Genomic DNA, 20554 nt, shown 5'->3' with positions numbered 1-20554 from the left:
CAGGCTGAACAAATAACTGAGACGAAAAGCTTTTGCAATTACTTCTATGTCAAATGGCTATAGGAACACCATCAAATTTTAAAAGCTTCTGATGCAAATAACTCAGACTAACTCCAGAGCCTTTTGCATTTTCAAGAGGAGCAAGAACTAGTGTGCATAATGGAAGAGAAAGAGATGCTCGCCCACAGACCGGCTGCCTGCACAGGTTTACTGGGAGCCAGGCTCCTCTGATGTCATCCTCTGGTCATGAAACTGCCTCTTCTAGTGCATTCTCTCGGACCTTCTCCTACTCTAAATTATTTTGTAATTTGAATTTACCTTTTATCAGTTGATCCCCCTTCCAACCTCTCACCCAGTGCTTATCTGTTGGTGAAGATAAACCATTGCAAGAAGAGCCACTACAAAGGAGAAGGTGACAGAGAAATAAATGATAATGTGCAGGATCTTTTTCATAGACCCTTCCATCAGAGTTGCTTCTGAAGTGCAATTAAGACATGTTTAATATGACCATATATAGCACTAAATGAGAGCAGCTGTTAAACCAAGTAAATTGCACTTGCTCTTGAGGCCTGTGCTCATTCTGAAAATGTCAAGATGTACTCGACGGTGAGCAGAGTAACTAAGCTTCAAATAAGTTCGACAGAGTGCTTTTAAGAATAGTTTAAATATCGCAGTTGTCCTGATTCAAACCTTTGCAAAGAAAAGAAAACAAACTTGAAAAGTTCTGTATAACTGGATAAAAGTATGGAAATGCTATTAATTTATATGAATGTCATTAAAAATTATTAATGTCAATGGGATAAAGTCGGTGAATTGAAGATATTTTTCTTTTATTCCTGTTTTCTGATCAATAATACAGAATTAGTTTTCACTGATAATTTCTCTTCGTGAATGTTTATTTGTCGAATTAACCTCTAAACAAATTAATTCATAATTAGACCAAGTAGCAGCATAAATCTTCATAATAGATACTTTGGAGATGACACTGGATATTTATGAATTAGAAATATAGCATGTTTGTCTCTCATAAACAAACATACCATATCCCCAATATAGCATCAAATCTTAATTGCCCTTAAATCATTCTGTGGTGAAAGTAAATTGACTAGAATTTTATTTGGATAGATGCAGTCTGATAAATTAAACTCTTTCTTCCAATTCCTTTTATTTTTCATGTATATACAAAGGTACTGTTAAAATTCAGTGAGTTTTTCAATATTGTTAATATAACATATCTTGTCTTAATTTGAGTATATTTTACCAAGTTTACAAAAAATTCCATTAACTTAAAAATTTAAACCTGTAAGACTATGATCACTTGATTATTAAGGATACAGGAGGAATTTCTTGAAGTTACTATAACACTCCATGCACCATAAAATAGATTTCTATTTAATTTTCCAAACTAAAGGATCTGATAGAATCTCATCCTTTAGTTGAGTGCTATTGGTATCCAATTCAGAATCTCTGCATCTGGTTTTGTTCCACTCCACCCAGGTAAATGCATATAGTTAAACCTAAACGAAGGGTCAAACAGGCAAACGTGTTATTGGTACCTAATCCCTTCCCCTCTTCCAACATCTAGGATTCCAGTGTCCTTGAGACTACATGTTGTTGTGGCACTCTGCAGAATCAGGATGTATCCCCACCAAAATTTGGTTTGGTTGTCAACACTAATGATCACACACACACACACACACACACACACACACACCACCCACCAAGAAGGTATGAAAAGATTTATTACTTACATAATGAGGCTTTCTGGGGAGAGCAAGGCAGGCTTCTCAAGGGCATCAGAAAACAGCTTGAGAGGGCAGGGTCTTTTATTTTGGTTAGTGGGTGGGGCTGTCCTCAGGATTCCTGCATGTGGATGGGCAGGGACTTTGTTTTTTTTTGAATCTCCCACAGGTGCTTAAGGAGGGCGCACCTGAGCTTTCTTAATAACTTCCCAGATGTGGGGCATAAGACAAAAGAGGAGGATGAGGCTTAAAAGCAGTTAGCAGTCCAACATAAAGGGTCAGACCCTTTATTACCTGTGGAAGCTGCAGCATCTCCTCCTGGGGACTCCAGTATGTCTCATGTTGGACACTCCTATGGTGTGGACATTTCTATTTCCTTTATCTGCACAAACAAACCTTTCCCCACGCAGCTCTCTAGCTCTCTGCTGGATAACAGTGGAGGGTAATGGGTCACTTAACTGTTTTGTTAGCTAGCTGTTCTTTTCCCATTGAACCACCTACCGTGTTTCATGGATCTAGTTAAATCAACCAGGACTACTGTGAATGATGAGATGCTGAGTCACTGTGTCAGGTGAGCAAAAAAACAATTTTGGTTCAAGCACTAGCAGCTGCCCCATCTCCTACGTTAAATAAATACTTATTTCATATATGCAGATGTGAGGCCTAATGCTGCCGTCTTAACTCCCTGTGACCATCACATGCCTTCCAAATGATTTCTCCTAGTAAGTTTCACCTCTAAGAGTGGAATGGTGCAAATTTAGACTGTGAACTTGAGCGTTGCTGCTGTCACTGCTCTCTGACATCGGACTGGTTCAAGGAGCCGTGTCTAACCTAAACCGATACGGTGGGGTCTTTTTGTTCCATCGTTTTAAAGCAATCATCTTTTTTAAAGCATGGACACTTCCTTAGCACTCTAAATAGAATGAATTAGGAAAAAACTATCTATAATTATATTCTGTAATAAAAATGTATATTATATCAATTCTGGAATCACTCTCTCTAGAATTCATCTCTCATAAGTACTTTGCATGAGTGCATCTCTGAGATAAATTTAAAATGATAGAGAACCAGATGCTGCAACCAGGGGCAGATTTAAGATGTTCTTTTCCCCCCATAAATTTAGCCATACCTTAGATTATTTGCAAATGATAATCGTTTGTGAGGTCCGTGGGCTTACTCTCTGTATTTAATTAAACATAAATGTACCCCTAGTCTCAGAAGTTCTCTGCAGGTTATTTAAATATTTTGAAGCTTGTATGACCCCCTAAAGTAAAGAAGTTAATGTCTATTAAACATGATCACAATCGTTTCTTTAGGAGACGATTTTCCTTCCAGCTCAGTTTTCTCATTTTAGACCGAAAATCCCTCTCATTTATCAGCAAATTTTCAAGGCCAAAAAAAAAAAAGAGGAAAGAAAGAAAAAGAACCAAGAAATCCTATAGCATTAGTCACATAATAACAGATTAATCGTTCTTCCAACAACATTTAAAAGAGCTGGCATGTGGCCTTTCCACCCACAGGTTATCCTAGAATGTCAATCAGAGCAGGAAGAGACCTCGAGAGAACATTCATGCAATCCATCGGTCCTTCAGGAGGACACAACTGAATCGTCCCAGACAGAGGCACATTCGCCCTCATTTTAAGGCACTCTTTCCATACACATGTGAGACAATTTCTTCTCCATGGATAGTGTTTCCCCCAGTTTTTTTGTCTGGCATATTTCACTCAGCATGATTTCTTCAGGTTTCTTTTCCTTTCGTTTCGGCTTTTGAAAATGATACAACAGAACGTGAAAAGTTCTGAAAAAGGAACTTCGGAATTCCTAAAGATGTCCAGCTAGTGTCGAAAGGCTTCCAGAATCAGGCCTTTCTGCAGAGGACTGCACTGAGTATAACGTGAAAGAACAAGTCTGTAGTGTCTTGTGCCTTAGTATCCAAATTCATAAAGATAAGAATTTCTGACTAATTGCTTAAACAATAAGTTTGAAAGCAACACTCTGCTACAAAAATATTATAACTCTAAGATTTTTTAAAGTGGTTAACCATGGATTAGAGCTGAGAATGGGCCCATCACCTGAATCCCACACAAGGCAGGCGGAAGCTTATCATACAGAGGTACCTATAGCAACACTGAGTTTTCAGTGAAGACATCACTCGTATCACCACGTGCAAAAGATTCTTTTTGCATGGCTACCATTCAAAAACACATACACCCGCTAACCTTACTTTCTGGAATTTAGAGGATGTCGTATCTTAGTGAATGTCTCAGTTCTAGGTACATGTCTCTTCTTCCTCAACCCCCTCCCGATTACCAGCCTTAAAATGAAGAAGATGTGAAAACAATAAAGAAATATATAAAGTCTCTTTTCCTGAAATATACAGAAGACCTCTAGGTACCCTGACCTGGGCTGATTCCAAAGAATTAAAGCACATAAATACATGCACAGGGATAATGGTCAAAGGCGAGATGTCCAGAGAGTGTCCTTCACTGTATACACTGTAAATGTCAGCTAGGATCTAAACCCAGAGTATAATTGAGTTCTTTACCTAATCACCTTAGATATGTCAAGGATAGAAATTAACATGGAAAAGATTTTGGGAGAGCGTACACTAACTTTCTTCACTCATATTTGTATTATTTTACTAGTTCTTGTCTACTTTGGTTATTTTGGATAAGTAATTTAATTTAAAAATTAAAAATTGGTGTATTTTTATGCATTTTTACACAAAGGAGGCACAGCATTTTGACCAATGTTGAAACTATGCTGAAAGAACTCCCTTTCCTTTATCAATTACATGTTGTAGAAAGTGCTTGTAATAAAACCAATAAATACAAAGCAAAACAGATAACCTCCCCTAAATTCTTTTTTGTCTCCTTGGTAATCTTCTTGAATGTTTTTCATGACACCAAACGCATGCTAGGTGGCTCCCTCTGTGACTATATGCATAAATAATGAATATGTTCTCACAGATTCTAATCCACGGAGAAAACAAAACGTGAGGTGTCAGGCAGTTCCTCTTTGGTGTGAAATTTCTTGTTTTGTTTTGTTTTTTTAATGGCAGTATTGTTTTAAAGATCAGAAAACTGAATCTAGTGAATCAGCCTGAGAACTTCAGCAAGTCAACTGACCGCTCTGTCTCTTTCTGGACATTTTTAGAATACCAGCACTTTTTTTACTTCATCTGTTTGTAATGTGTTAAAACTGCAAACCCCATGAAGTAGCACATTTTCAGGGGAGGGAATTTTGTATTCAATTTTTAAAAGTTTTTTTTTTTTTTTAATATGCAAACACCACACTATTTATATGATCTGTTCTAGAACAATGGTCTATATAAAGTGTTATGATTTATTGTAAAAGGAAAATTTTCGACCTCATGATTTGAGGTAGTAATTAAGTATTGGAATTGGAGAATGTAAAGAATTCTAGACCTGACCCAATCGAATCTCAGCGGAGCCGTGGTCCAGGCGTGTAGGGTTATCTCTGAATCTCAAAGTTAGTGAGCATTGGAAACTAAGGCTGGAATCACAATTCCTGACTGCTTAAAATTTTTGAGAGTAATTTTGAAACAGTCTGGCTATAAAAATGTTAATAGCTGGTGTTATTGAAAACAATTTAAGTGGTAACTAATGGATTAGAGCTGAGAATGGGCCCATAATCGGAATTTATCCCAGGACAGGAGGCTTAGCATTGGCTAAAATTATAAAGCTGGTCTTTCATGAACAACCCAGATACACAGCTAAAACTTTTAAAAGTTTTTTTTCTGTTTTATTTAGGGAAAAAAATGAGGTAAATTTTACATGTAAAATGGAGATTTTAAGTGAACAACGTGATGTTTTGATGAATTTATACACCAGAGTAACCCAAATCTAAGTTTTGTAGTTTTAGGTTTATATTTAAGTCCTTCTTCCGTTTTGAGTTACTTTTTGTAAATGATGTGAGGTATGGGTCATACTTTTATCTTTGTAAATGGAGATGCAATTATTCAAGGGCATAGACAATTGTTCCAGTACTTTTACTTTAAAAAATCCACCTTTCTCTATTGAATGAATGTGGCACTTTTGTCAAAATCATTTGATCATACACATGTGAGACAATTTCAGAACTATTTAATCTTTTCCATATATTTATATATTTGTCCAAAGTATCATGGCAGATTTCTAGTGATGCTTGAAATTAGGTAGTATATATTTTCCAAAATTGTCATTATTTCTGAATAATTTTGGTTCTCTTAAATCTAAAGCAATTCCCTATAAATTTTTGTCAAGTTCAACAACAACAAAAAACCTCTCAGATTTTCATCAGAATTTAATTTATAAATCAATTTGGGGACAATAATATATCTTTCCATTTATTTAGGTCCTCTTTAATGTCCATTAGTTATGTTTTGTTAAATTTATTCCTAAGTATATTATCCATACTATTATAAATGGTATTTTTAATTTCAACTTCCAGTTTATTATTGTTAGTAGAAACAGAACTGAATTTTGATTATTGACCTTATATATTGCCAAACTCACATATTAGATTTATTAATTTTTTATTCTACATAATTATATTGTCTGTGAATAAAGACAGTTTTATATGATTCCAACCTATTCCAATCTAGTGTGACTTTTATTTAATTTTTATGACTTTTAGCACAGGTTACTAGCCCCAGTGCACTGTTAAATAGAAATGATGGGAGTGAACATTGTTACCTTGGCCCTGACCAGTTTTTCAACATTATATATGATGCTAGCTGTATTTTCCAGCTTTACTGAAGTATAATTGGCAAACAAAATTATAATATATTTAAAGTGTACAACGTGATGATTTGCTATATGTATAAATTGTGAAAGAATGCCCATAATCAAGTTAATTGACACATCCACCGCCTAACATGTTATTTATTTAGTTTTGCTGAGGATACTTAAGTTCTACTCTCTTTGCAATTTTCAATGTGCAATACAATATTATCAACTGTAGCAATCGTGCTCGTTATACATTAGATCCACAGACCTTATTCATCTTATAAGTTTGCACACTTTTACCAACGTTTCCCATTTCCCTCACTCACAGCCCCTGGTAACCACCATTTTACTCTCTGTTCCTATGAGTCGGACTTTATTTTTTAGATTCCACCTTTGTGACACCATGCAGTATTTTTCTTTCTCTGCCTGGTTTATTTAATATAAATATGTGATATATATATATATGTATATCATGACATACATATATCATGATATATATATATATATCATGTCATCTGTCACCTGCAAAGAGAGACAATTTTACTTCTCCTTTTCCAATGTGGATGCCTTTTATTTCTTTTTCTTGCCTATTTGCTGATTAGGACTTTCGATACCATGATGAATAAAAAGTGGGGAGAGTGGCATTCTTGCCTCGTTCCTGATCATAGAGGAAAAAATTTTCAGCTTTACACTGTTTTGATTTCTTTTCAGACTCATTGGTTGTTCAGCAGCATGTTGTTTAATCTCCTCACATTTGTAAATTTTCTAGTTTTCTTGTAATTGATTTCTAGTTTCATATCACTGTGGTCAGAAAAGGTGCTTGATATGATTTTAATCTTCTTAAATTTATTCGGGCTGTTTTGTGTCCTGACACAATTCCTGGAGAATGTTTCATGTGCTCTTGAGAATAATGTGTAATTTGGTGCTGCCAGATGGAATGTTCCATATATGTCTGTCAGGTCCATCTGGCCTAATGTGTAGTTTAAGGCTAATGTTTCCTTGTTGATTTTCTGTCTGGATGATCTATTCATTGTTGAGGATGGTGTATTGAAGTCCCCTACTATTATGTATTGCTCTCTATTTCTTTTTTCAGATCTGTTAATATTTGCTTTATATATTTAGGTACTCTGAGGTTAGATGTATAAATATTTATAATTAATACACCTTCCTGATGCACTGACTCCCATCTTATAATATAATGACTTTGTCTATCATTACAGTTTTTAGCTTAAATCCTATTTTTCTGATATAAGTATAGCAACCACTGCTGTCTTTTGGTTTCATTTGCATGGAATATCTTTTTCTATTTTTTCGATTTTAATATTTGTATGTCCTTGAAGCTGAGTTGAATCTTTTGTAGGCAGCATATCATTAGGTCTTGTTATTTATCCATTCAGATAATCTATGTCTTTTTTTGCATAATTTATTCCATCTACATTTAAAGTAATTATTGATTAGTGTGGATTTAATTGCTATTTTATTAATTGTTTTCTGGCTGTTTTTTTAATTCCTTTTTTCCTTTTTTCCTCTCTTGTTTTCCTCTTATATGATTTTGTAATTTTCCGTAGTGGAAAATTACTATATCTTTATCTTTTGTAGTGATTACTATATCTTTATCTTTTAAGACATAAAGATTTATGTTTTTAACATAAAACTTACATAAAACATCTTATAGTTATAACCACCTACATTTAGCTGGTAACTTTGAATGCATATAAAATCTCTATTCTTTTCCACTGCCTCCATTTTATATTTTTGATATCACAATTTACACCTTTTTATACTATGCATCCATAGTATATTGTGGAGATAGTTATTGTTAATACTTTTGTCTTTTAATCTTTAGAGTTATGTGATTTATCCACCACCAAAACAATATTAGAATAGTATGAATTTTAACTATGTATTTACCTTTACCAGTAAGTTTTATACTTTCATATGTTTCCGTTACTAATTAGTATAGTTTTGTTTCAACTTGAAGAACTCCCTTTAATATTTCTTTATCTGATCTATTTAGCCTGTATTGTTAAAATATTTCAGCTTTTTTTTTTTTTTTCCTCTAGAAAACTCTATCTCTACTTAAATTCTAAAGGATAGCTTTGCTGGGTAGAGTATTCTCTGTTGGTAGTTTCTTTAAGCACTTTCAATATACCATCCCATTTCTTTATGGCCTACAAAGTGTCTGGTAAAAACCCACTGTTATCTTATGAGATTTCCCTTGTATATAACAAGTTGCATTTCTTTTGCTTTTATGATTTTCTCCTTATCTTGAACTTTTGACAGTTTAATTATAATGTGTCTTAGTGTGGATTCCTTGTATTGCTCTTACTTGGTAATTTTTGGGCTTTCTGAATCTGGATGTCTATTTCTTTCCCAAGGTTAGGTCAGTTTTCAGCCATTAATATCTTTGAAAAAGCTTTGTCTCTTTCTTTCTCTCTTCTTCTTTTGGGACACCTATAATGTGTATATTTTTCTACTTGATGGTGTCCCATAAATCCCTTCAGCTATCTTCATTATTTTTCCTTTCTTAAAATTTTTGCTCCTCTGATTAAATGATTTCCATTGCCCTATCTTTGAGTTTACTGACCTTTTCTTTTCATTTTTTCGGTCTATAGTTGAACCCCTCTATCAAATTTTTCATCTTAGTATATTCTTCAACTCTATGATTTCTATCTGGGATTTTTTAAATCTTTCCTATCTCTTTGTTGAGGCTGACCCAGGCTTCCATTGCCTATCAAGCCTTTATGTTTGTCCAAGTGGCTATCTTTGTTTTTAGTGACTCCCAGTAATTGGGAGGGTGCCAAGACTCATTAGTGTCTCAGCAGCACAGAAAACATCCAGACCCCTGTTCTGGGTCCTAAAAAAATTACTAATTGCATGCCCTTCGAGCTCCCTAGTGCAGGCCAATTTGAAGTCCAATCTTCGGGTAGCAGCTGGGAAAGTCAGGACTTTAGATATATATGCAGTATAGCCCCTATCAGAGAGAAACAGAGAGCTGGGTATTTTTACCTACTCACTCTGCGTTGAGCCAGAGAGTACTGTTGCCAGGAGTGCTTTTGCACTGAAACCGAACTGCTTCTTTCTTTTGCATGGCCTGAGGACACATGAATACTGAGACCCATTAGCATTCAGAGCTAGATGATTTAGGTGCCAGTCACTCAGAAGGCAACTGTAACAGTTTGGGTGCTGGATGTATACATAAACTCCTCTTAGGGAGAAGCTGGAGGCTTGGTTATATTGTTGGAGCAAGCCAGAGGGAGAGGGCAAGGGAAAAGCCTACTGGCTCTTTTGGACTTCAGGCAGAATGCCGTCAGCTCTAACATACAGGCTGATTATAAGCCGGACCCCCAGAGAGCAGCTGGGATATTATGCAGACCAGCTTCATTAAGATATAATTCACCCATCTGAAGTATACAGCTTAAATTCAGAGTTGTGCAACCATCACCACAGTCATTTTTATAGCATTGTTATCACCACAATAAGAAATCTTATCCCCTTTGGGTTTACCTTCCCATCCTTCCATCCTCGCCATACCTAAGTAACCACTAATCTACTTTTTGTCTATATAGATTTGCCTGTTCTGAATAGTTTGTATAAGTAAATCATAAATTTGTTGTGTTTTATTACTGGCTTCTTTGACCAGGCATAATGTTTTCAGGGTTCATCCATATAAACAAATAATGTTCCACTGTATGCATATACCACATTTTGTTTATCCATTAATCAGTTGATGGACATCTGGATTGTTCCACCTTTTGGCTATCATGAATAATATTGCTATAAATATTTATGCATCAGTTTTTGTGTGGGCATATGTTTTCACTGCTCTTGAATATATTCCTAGGAGTGGAATTGCTGGGTCATATTTAATTCTATGTTTGCAATTTGAAAAACTGCCAGACTGTTTTTCAAAGTGGCGGTACTATTTAACATTCTGACCAACTAGGTATAATAGTTCTAATTTCTTCACATCCTCACCATAATTTGCAATGATTTCTTTTTCATTATAACCATCCTAGTGGTTGTGATGTTGCTATCTCATTGTAATTCTGATTTGCATTTTCATCTGTAAGAGTTTTTTATATATTCAAGATACAAATCCCTCATCAGATATATGATTTGCAAATATTTTCTCCTATTTTTTCACTTTCTTGTTAGTGTTCTTTGAAGCATAAAAGTTATAAATTTTGATGAAATGTAATTCATCTATCTTTTTTATTTTATTGTTCAGGCTTTGGTGTCATATCCAAGAATTTATTGCCAAACCTGATGCCATGCAGATTTAATCCTATGCTTCTTTTAAGAGTTTTATAGTTATATTTATGTATTTAATATATTTTAAGTTAATTTTTGTGTATGTTGTAAAATAAGGGTCCAACTTCATTATTACGTATGTGGATATCCTCTTGTTCCCTGATCATTTGTTGAAAAAGTCACAAGTTATTATTATATATAAAATAAATAGCTATGATTTGCTAACATTTTGTTATGGAATTTTTCATCTATGTTCTTGAGAGATACTGTCTACAGTTTTATTTACTTATAATGTCTTAATGCTTTGATATCAGGATAATGCTGCTCTCTTAAAATGAGTAGAAAAAAGATTTTTTATTTTTTGAAAAGTTTTGTGTATAATTGTTTTTTTTTCCTTGGGAATATTCACCAAGAAACATCTCTGGTCTGAAATTTTTTGTATTGGAATATTTATAATTATGAATTAATTATTTAATAGATATTTGGCTATTCAAATTTTTCCAAGTTTGAAAATTTGCATCTTTCTAAAATGTATTTACTTCATTTAAGTTGTTGAATTTAATAAAGTAAAATTTAGTTCATAATATTTCTTCATTGTTCTTCTGATATTTAGGATGTTAGTGATGCCCTCTCTTTTGTTCCTGGTATTAATAATTTTTATTTTCTTTCTAGGTGACCTGATTTTAAAAAGACCTATATAAAGAGCATTTACTTCATGGCCAATGCACGTTTAAAGAGTTTTTGTTTTATCTTGGTTTGTGTGTGTGTGGTGTGTGTGTGCGTGCACGCGCGTGCCTGCGTGCGCCATATGGAGACCTCAGATTAAGGTAAGTAGCTAGGGCAATCTTTTACATATGCTTTTACCGAGCTCCAAAATTGAAATGTCTCTTTTCTGATAGAACTTTAACAAAAGCACAATACTAGTGTTCTCATTTACATGGCTAGGCTTTGCATATAGCACTGTCTTAGGGCTCTAAGAAGCACCTCCACCAACAGAATGCTTTCTACATCTACACATTTATCTCTGAAATGAGATCTGCTAACATCTGTTAAATTATAAAAACTGGGGAGGGGAGATCTGTAATGAATTAGACCACAGGCTGCATACACGTGTACTAGGACTGAATTCATTAGATCCTTTTCTTAGAGCAGGGTTATGCAGAGGAATAATGAAATAAACAGTGTGTGGCTGGGCCAGAGGCCTAGTTGGGACAGGAGTGAACCTCAGCAAAAGAGCAACAGGTCTCAGATGAGAGCAGAGAAACCTCACCCATAGCACCTCACCTTTTCCTAGGACTGTTCTTGCCAGAAGAAATTATTTCTACTTAGGGTAAAATATGACTATATTATTAGTTGCAGGCAGAATAATAGCTACTTGAAGATGTTCAAGTGCTAATCCCCCAAACCTGTGAATCTGTTATGTTATATGACAAAGGGGAATTAAGGTGGCTACTTAGATGGGAATAATATCTTTGATTATACAGTTGGGCCCAATGCAGTCACAAGAGCCATTTAAAGTGGAAGGAGGAAGTGGAAGAGGAGGTCAGAGTGATGTGATGTGAAGATTCAACCCACTGTTGTTTGCTCTGAAAATGGCGAAAGGGGGCCATAAGCCAAGGAATGTGGACACTTTTTAGAAGCTGGAAAAGGAAGAAAACAGATTTTCCTTAAAGTTTCCAGGAGGAAAACACCCATGGCGACTCCTTGATTTTAGTGCAATGAGAACCATTTTAGACTTTGCTGCCTCGGACTGCTAGATAGTAAATTTGTGTGTTTTAAGTTACTAATTTTGTGTTAATTTGCTACAGCAGCAATAGGAATACACTGCCTAAAGTAGTTTAAAGTACAGTTAGACTATTATTTCTCTACATTTAAATAACTGGTTATTATTGAAATGACTGTAAACATATTTGTCCTTATTCTAATAATGAACTATCTAAAAACATAGGAGAGAAAGTAATCTACTATAGAGGCTATTTTAATCAGTAACTTGTTGAATTTCACTTTTCTCTCTCTCTTATTGAATACCTGCATTGTATGTGTGTACAATTTAAAATAGAATTCTATTTGTTGCTAAAGTATTTAATGTTTTTATTTACTTATCTTGTTTATTTTATCCTAATCATGTACTTCAATTCCCAGACATCTTGCATGTGAAAGATAGAATTCATTTTACAATTAAGAGCATGATTTTATTCAGGCTATTACAGCAGGAAAAATATTCATTAATGCAGAATGTTTCAAAGAAGACGGAAAACTTGGGGTCTTATGGAGGCAATGAAATGAGCCAGTCATGGTGAGGGATGGCCAGTGAGTTTTATGGGGTCTCAGGGGGTGAATGGAGGTGGGTCTTATCTCTAAATAAAAAAGGGTAGGGTAGTTCTCTGTGGTTTGTTGTTTCCAGGAACATAAAGGGGTAGAGAGATTTCTTAATCATTTCATCTTTCTGGGGCACAAGGCTCAGTTCACACACAAGACAGACTATCTCAGAGAACAGGGGTTGGTAGCATTGTCAATAAATAATTATCAGAGAAAAATTAGTCAAACAATACAATTAATAAATTAGTTAGAGTAAAAGAAACACAAATGATATCAACTAATGCTGCCAGAACTCCTGTTTCTGTTTTACCTTAATTTATTTGATTAAGATATTTGTGAATAAATAAAAATCACCCTGTTCTAATTCATGATGGATCAAAATTTACCAGTCAATCAATACTAATCATTTTAATTAATTAAATTTTTATGAAATTCCTATTTGGAGCTTAGGTATATAAGATACACAAACATTTGCCCTCCAAGAGTTCATATGTTAATACAAATTCTATGAAAACAATTTAATCTTCTAATACTGGTGAAGCTATGAGACAGAATGTAATGTATTAGCCTGATTGAATAGACTTGGCTTTACCCTTCGTCACTATAAAAATAAATTATTTGAGAGATCTCTGGAACAAACTATGTGTACCTTTAGCTATATTCTAATAGAGAAAAAGTAGTATCCTAAATACACAGAATAAAGAAATTCAAATGAATGTACGCCAAATCTTCTAGCCACAGATGCACTAAAGATAATTCACTTTAAATGTAAATATTCTCATTTTCTCTCTCTGGTAAGTTTGATGTTATGTGAGCTGATGCGATCGAAGGTAATTTTGTAGAAGTATGAAAGAAATCTGCATTATAATTGGTTAAAATAAATTACTTACTTTTTTTCTCTTAGGAAGATATGAGGCATCTATTTGTCATAATGCATTATAATTATTTATACAAGGCTAAACAGCATTGTTTTTGTCCATGTGTACCAATGCGTCATCAAGAAAACATTATTTTTCTCCACTAATTGTGTTGAAAAGAAGATATGATATCCAAATCAGTTTCATTTAATATTTTGTATTTTTCCATTATGGCTTTAATGATGCCAGCAGGACTCAATGATGTGATGAAGTCATTTTCATAATGATATTTTATACACTTTGCTGCCATAGCTTTAAAATTTTTTACTTATTTCTATAATTGCTGGTAATGTACTAAGTGAAAAAGTGAAAATAAAAATGATGATAAATAAAAGTTTTCCCAGTGAGGAAAAGAAAGTTAGGATAAGGTTACAACTAAGAATTAAACTAATTTTATATATGTGTTTACAAAAATAGACTCCACAGGTAAGGACCACATTTGTAACTGAAGCAGCAGCTCAAATACAAAAATTATGACTGAACTCATGGCTCTTCACTGAAAAGTAAAGACAATTTTCTTGTAGAAACAACTCTGACATACTTTTTCAGTTTAAGATCTAAGCCCATAGTATTGCTGAAAAGTGCCATCTTTCTAGACACAAAAACTAAACAAGTGTAATTGTGGAGTTTCAGCATAATGGATGAGATTGAAAAGATTAAAGTGTACAGTTAAATAATAGCTTTGTTTAAATGATCTATTGTTGTAAAACCACTACATAATATAGACTTTTAAAACAGCATCATTATAATTTCTCATGATTTTATGAGTTACACAGGCTCAGCTGTATAGTTCTTCATGTATTATAAGGTAACATCCTTCTTGCTTAGAGCCGAGAAATCATCTGAGACTAGAAAGTCTAAGATGGTCACTCATCCTGTCATCTTCCATGTGGTGGCCAATGACTGGTTCATATTAACTCTAGTGCAATCCCACACACACAAAAAATGTTTCTAAAGCTCCTAATGCAGGGACAGGGGCTACTGCATTATTAGGGCTGAGTTCTAGTCCCTAGAATTAGAATTCTCCAGTTCTTGAATCTTCCCCCTAGGCTGCTGGTTCATTTTCACAGTCATCATTCATTTTCATTAAAAAATAGGCAATATTTATAATGAAGCAATAACATCAGTGTCCTTCCTGCTCTTAAAAATGTAGGAGTTCAGAAGCCTCTTCTTATTTTGAACTTTCTATATTCCTTTTAGTCTAATTAGGTAAATCTCCATTAAATTTTTTTTTTTTTTAGAAACTGAGGATCAAATCTTTTTAATTAAAAGAGTCATATACCTTATGCAAAAATTAACTCAAAATACATTATAGACTTAAAGGATGTAAAACTATAAATATTTTAGAAAAGGACACAGGAGAAAATGTTTGAGATCTAATGCTAGGCAGAAAGTTCTGAGACTTGACACCAAAAGCAATGATAATATAAAATTAATAAAAGAAAAAATTGATAAAGTAGATTTTGTCAAAATTAAACAAAAATACTCTGTGAAAGACAGAGAAAATGAAGACAAGATGCAGACTAGATGAAAATATTTGAAAACTACATATCTTTCAGAGAACTAATATCTAGAATTTATTAAGAACTCTCAAAACTAAGCAGTAAAAAGTAACCACATAATCTAATTATAAAATGAGCAAAAGACATGAATGGACATTTTACTAGAAAGGCTACATATATGGCAAATGGGTGCATGAAAATATTTTCAACATAATTAGCCATTAGGGAATGCAGATTAAAGCTGCAATGAAATTTCACCTTAAATCCATCAGAATAGCTAAAATAAAAAATAGTGAAAACAAAAAATGCTGTCAAAAATGCAAAGGAACTGGATCAATTATATTTTGTTGTTGATAATATAAAATGATATAGCTACTCTGAAAAGCAATTTGACACTTTCTATAAAGCTAAATACACAACTATCATACAACTCAAAAGGTTCACATAAAAATTCATAGCAACTTTATTTGGTATAGCCTCAAACAACCCAAAATGTCCTTCAGTGGGTAAATGGTTAACCAAACGGGTATATCCATGTTGTGGAATATTACTTGATGATGAAAAGGAACAAACCACTGATAAATGCAAAAACTTCGATAAAATGCTAGTGAATTATGCTTAGTGAAAAAATCTAATATTCAAAGGTTTCCTACTGTATAATTCCACTTATATAACATTCATTAAATCATAAAATTTTAGAAATGGAGGATTAGTAGTTGTCAGGGGTTATAGAAAAGGTCATGAGAAATAGGGGAAATGAAGTCAATGTGGCTACAAAAGGACAATACGAAGAATCCTGTGGTGATGGAACTGTTCTGTGTCTTGAATGAAGCAATGGCAGTGCCCTGATTGTAATATTCTAGCACAGTTTCGCAAGATACAGTTATCATTGGGAAAACTGTCTAAAGGGAATGCAGGATGTCTCCCTATTCTTACATTATATGAATTACAATTATCTTAAAATAAAAAAAATTTTTTCCAAAAAAAATTTTCTTCAAGACAGCCTCTTCTCTATTATGGACTGAGAATCAGAGTGTCGTAGGAAGATACTCTAACGCTCTTATTATCTCTAAGAGTAATAGTATAAAGTTAACTGTTTAATAAGCAGTTCTTTGCAGGGGCAGAGAGGAGACTGATTTAGTTTTACCCATTTCTGTGCTGTAAAGACTCCTAACATGGCTGATTGAAAGGTACTATCATGAAGTCAGGGAATGCTAGTTGGGACGAGATGCACAAGTCAGCTCTCACAAGCTAGTATGACCCAGCATCAACACACCACTGGCTGAGATGATCTATGAAACACATTTTTTTAACATTATGAGGTTTTAACAAAGGATCTTACAGCCTTACCCTTGATTTGATCTTGACTCAGAGGCCACGTTATTTCTTTCAACATTTTCGATTGGGTCTTTACCTTGAGGACATTTCTTAGTTTGAGGATCTTTTGTTGGAAGGAGAGGTTGATAGCAAAAAAAATTCAATTTCCAAACCAAGAAATTCTGTTAGAAATATAGTCTATAAATTGTGCTTAAAATGCCTTCTTATATATCTCATCTCTCTGTTGTAACACCTTATAATATGCCACTGTAAGAAGCCGACTGACACTTCGAATACTCTGCTTGGAAATCTCTTCAGCAGAGCCACAAATTCATTTTGTATTTTTCATTTTACTGCAGGTGGAAGGCTAGGTAATTGCTCCACGACTGCTTTCTGAGCCTATGGCAGCAATTTTCTCAATGCTCTTCAAGTCTTCTGTTCTCTTTGTCACTGCCGATGTCCCAAAGCCATTGCCATGTTTTTTGTTGTTGTTGTTGCAGTAACATCTTATTTCCAGATACCAGTTTCTGTATCAATCTGGGCTCAATCGGGAAGCACAACAACTATGCATTATGGGGAATAAGTTAACTATAAGAATTAAATCTTAAATAATGGTGGAAAATGAGATCTCAAATGTACGTTTGGAGGACTAGAGTGGTCGCCAACCAGTTGCTCTGACAATTCGGGCATGACCAGCACTGAAGAGGTAGGAGGGCCAGTGCCAATTCCAGGGGAAGCCATTGCTTCTGTGGGTCTGCAAAGGGAGGAACTGTATTGAACACGCTGTGCTGAGTTTCTTTGGAGGACAGTTAGTTATCCAATCTGGCTAGAGGAGAGAGTTCGTAAAGAGTAGTAGGAGGACACGAGACTGAAAAGACAGGCTGAGAGTCAGACCGAAGAGGGCTGTGAATGCTAGGTGAAGAAGTTCGGTCGTTGTACCTCAGGCTACTGGGCACCACTGCAGCAATCTGAGGGAAAACGTAAAGGCATTATTGCTGTTCTCTAAAGTTGAGTGGTTTACCCACATTATAGCTGTCTATACAATTTAGGCATCTTTGCCATAGGCACACAGTAAATAAGTGGCCAAGGCAAAATTTTAAGCCAGGTTTGCTTGAGTTCAAAGGCCATGTTCTGTGCACTTTCTTTATTATCCGCTTTCATTCCGAACATGTTGAATTTAGGGATAAGTGCAACATTCCCATCCAGGCAAAGATTGCAAATGCAGATGTGGTGTCTAAGAGAAGAATCAGGCTGGAAATGCCAAGTTGAAATTATCTGAAGGTTGAGACTCCGGTGATGGCTGTAATCAAAAGGGTGAGCATGTGAGAAGACCAAGGATGTGACCTTGAGAAAGTTACACCTAAAGGCAGGTGAAGGAAGAGAAGTCATAGAGGAGGCTGAATAGCAGAAGGAGAATAAGGAAATTAAAAAGAAGCCAAGAGGCAGCTTGTCAAGAAGGAACGAGTGGTCAGCAATATCAAACACCGCGAGAAGTCACAGGAGGGCGAGACCCAGGAAGAGGCACCTGGATTTTGCAAGTAGAGATTTGTTGGTGACCATGGAAGTGCAGCATCATTCAGGTATCAGAGGCCGGTGAGCTCAGGAGCAAGTGTTCAGAGTGCCGAGAGATGGAGATGCAGTGAAGAACCGAAGCCTTTGTATTTGCGAGTTTTGACAGTGATCAAAGAAAAGAGATGGAAAAGAGACTGAGAGAAGGGGCACCATGATGAGGTTTTCTATGGTTGATTATTATGAATTTCATTTTCCCTTTTTAGTCACTAGAATGAAGAGTTACTGACGTGTAAGAAGGCAGTGGTGAGCAAAGATATCAAAAACAGGAGAAAGACAGAGGAAGTGAGCGGAGATGGGTGACCCTGTCATGGTTTCTGATGTGGGGGGCTTCAGGCAGAGCCGGGTGGCAGCTGAACCACAAACTCAGCAACTTGGAACAACGTTAACCGTCTTTAACTTAAACATCGTATCTAATTAAGTTTAATGGCATGTAAAATGCATCCACTGTGAGAAATGATGTACCTCAGACGTGACTGACCATTTAACATATTTATATCTTGAGGAAATATTAAATGTGTTTCCTTAAGCAGATAATTGTATTATACATACATCCTTGGATATCAAAGAGTGGAAATTGGTAGCTTATGTTTGCTATAGAAATCTCTATACTTCGCCTTACAAATAAGTGTTCATAAATAAGTATCTTAGGGTCAGAAAAGAATTAAGTACCATGATCATAATAAGACTATCTGTAAGGGTCACAGGCTTTTGGACTAGTTGATGGCAAGTACTACACACAATAGCAGTAAGACACATTTTACATAATGACTAGACATCACAGAGAGTGTAGAATACAGTTTGACTCCTAAAGAAGAGCTACAATGGTAGCTTTGAAATCAGCAGCTTCGAAACCATGAGAAATGAGGAAGACAGAAAAGCACATGAGTAAACAGAAAGCCTTGTAATTTGGGGAGAAAGTGAAAAGCAAATAAAAGAGAGCAAAACAAACATGGCATCCCCAAAGAGAAGCCCCAAAGGGACAAAAAACCATTGTTGCATCTCAGAAAAAAGAGAGTGGAGGATTCCTAGGAGTGGGATTGTATGTGTCGCTTCATAAGAAACCACAAACAGTTTTCCAAAGTGACTGAACCATTTTGTATTCCCACCAGCAATGCAGGAGAGCTCTGCGCACTGGCCAGTCTTAGTATATTTAGGATGATTAAAATGCAGCCATTCTAAATCGCGTTAAAGGTATTCAATATTCTCAATATTGTACTTATTACAACACTGGGGGATTTGGAGATAATGAAGGATAAAGCAGAAATGACTTATTCTTCACAATTTTGCAATTATAATCTAGTATGAAATAGAAAATCCATGGCATTTATTCATTGGTATTAATTAGCAACGTTAAAAAAAAACTCATATTTTTTAGTAGGTTACTGTTATGTCCATTCTTAACTTTTTCCCCCAAATTAAGTGCAGTGTTTCTCTTCCACTTTACTGTATCGTTAGTTTAGTCAGAGAAAGCCATAATTCCTTCCTCGTGAGTCGCATGTGATATGTGTCACACCCAGGGTACACATTCTGCCCTGGCTATATTCTCTGATCTCCTTTTGGTTTATAACAGCAATTCTAAGTACTAGGAGGTAGCAGAGGACACCAGATGCAGGCTGGGCACATGAGGAAGCGTGCATTGTTTCATCACTTGCGGTAGACTGAGTTATTGGACCACATTCTTCACTCCTCCTTGAATCCACCCTTTGCCTTGTACCTTTGCAATTCTTTTCCACAAATATCAGTGAACTTCCCATCTCTTCAACTTTGACTTGGCTATGTGACTTACTTTGGGTAATGTGTTGTTTGCAGTCATTATACAAGCAGAGGCTTGGAATGAGCATGCCCTGGGGCTTGCTCCCTTGTACTTTTCCCATCGCTATGAAAAAAATGCCAGCTAGCCTGATTGTCCTAGGGCCAGAATGAGAGACACGAGAAAATAATGAGCTCCAGTGATTGCGGCCTGAAGTTCAGTCACTTCTGCCAACCCATGACCTCATGAGGGAAAAATAAATGCTTATCATTGCATGCTAATGAAGTTTTGAGGCTGTTCTGTAGAGTAACTGACAGATTCCACACTTGTACATGATAAAGATAGGTCGACTATGAAAACTGATGACACATTTAGGAGAAGGAATATAATGAAGTTGAAGAGCTTTGATGCTGTGTGTATGTGTGTGCGTGCATGCGTGTGTGTGTGTGC

Source organism: Pteropus medius, unplaced genomic scaffold (genome assembly GCF_902729225.1).
Source record: "Pteropus medius unplaced genomic scaffold, Ma_sr-lr_union100, whole genome shotgun sequence".
NCBI classification, from domain to species: domain Eukaryota; kingdom Metazoa; phylum Chordata; class Mammalia; order Chiroptera; family Pteropodidae; genus Pteropus; species Pteropus medius.
Note: the sequence above shows the minus strand (reverse complement) of the source record.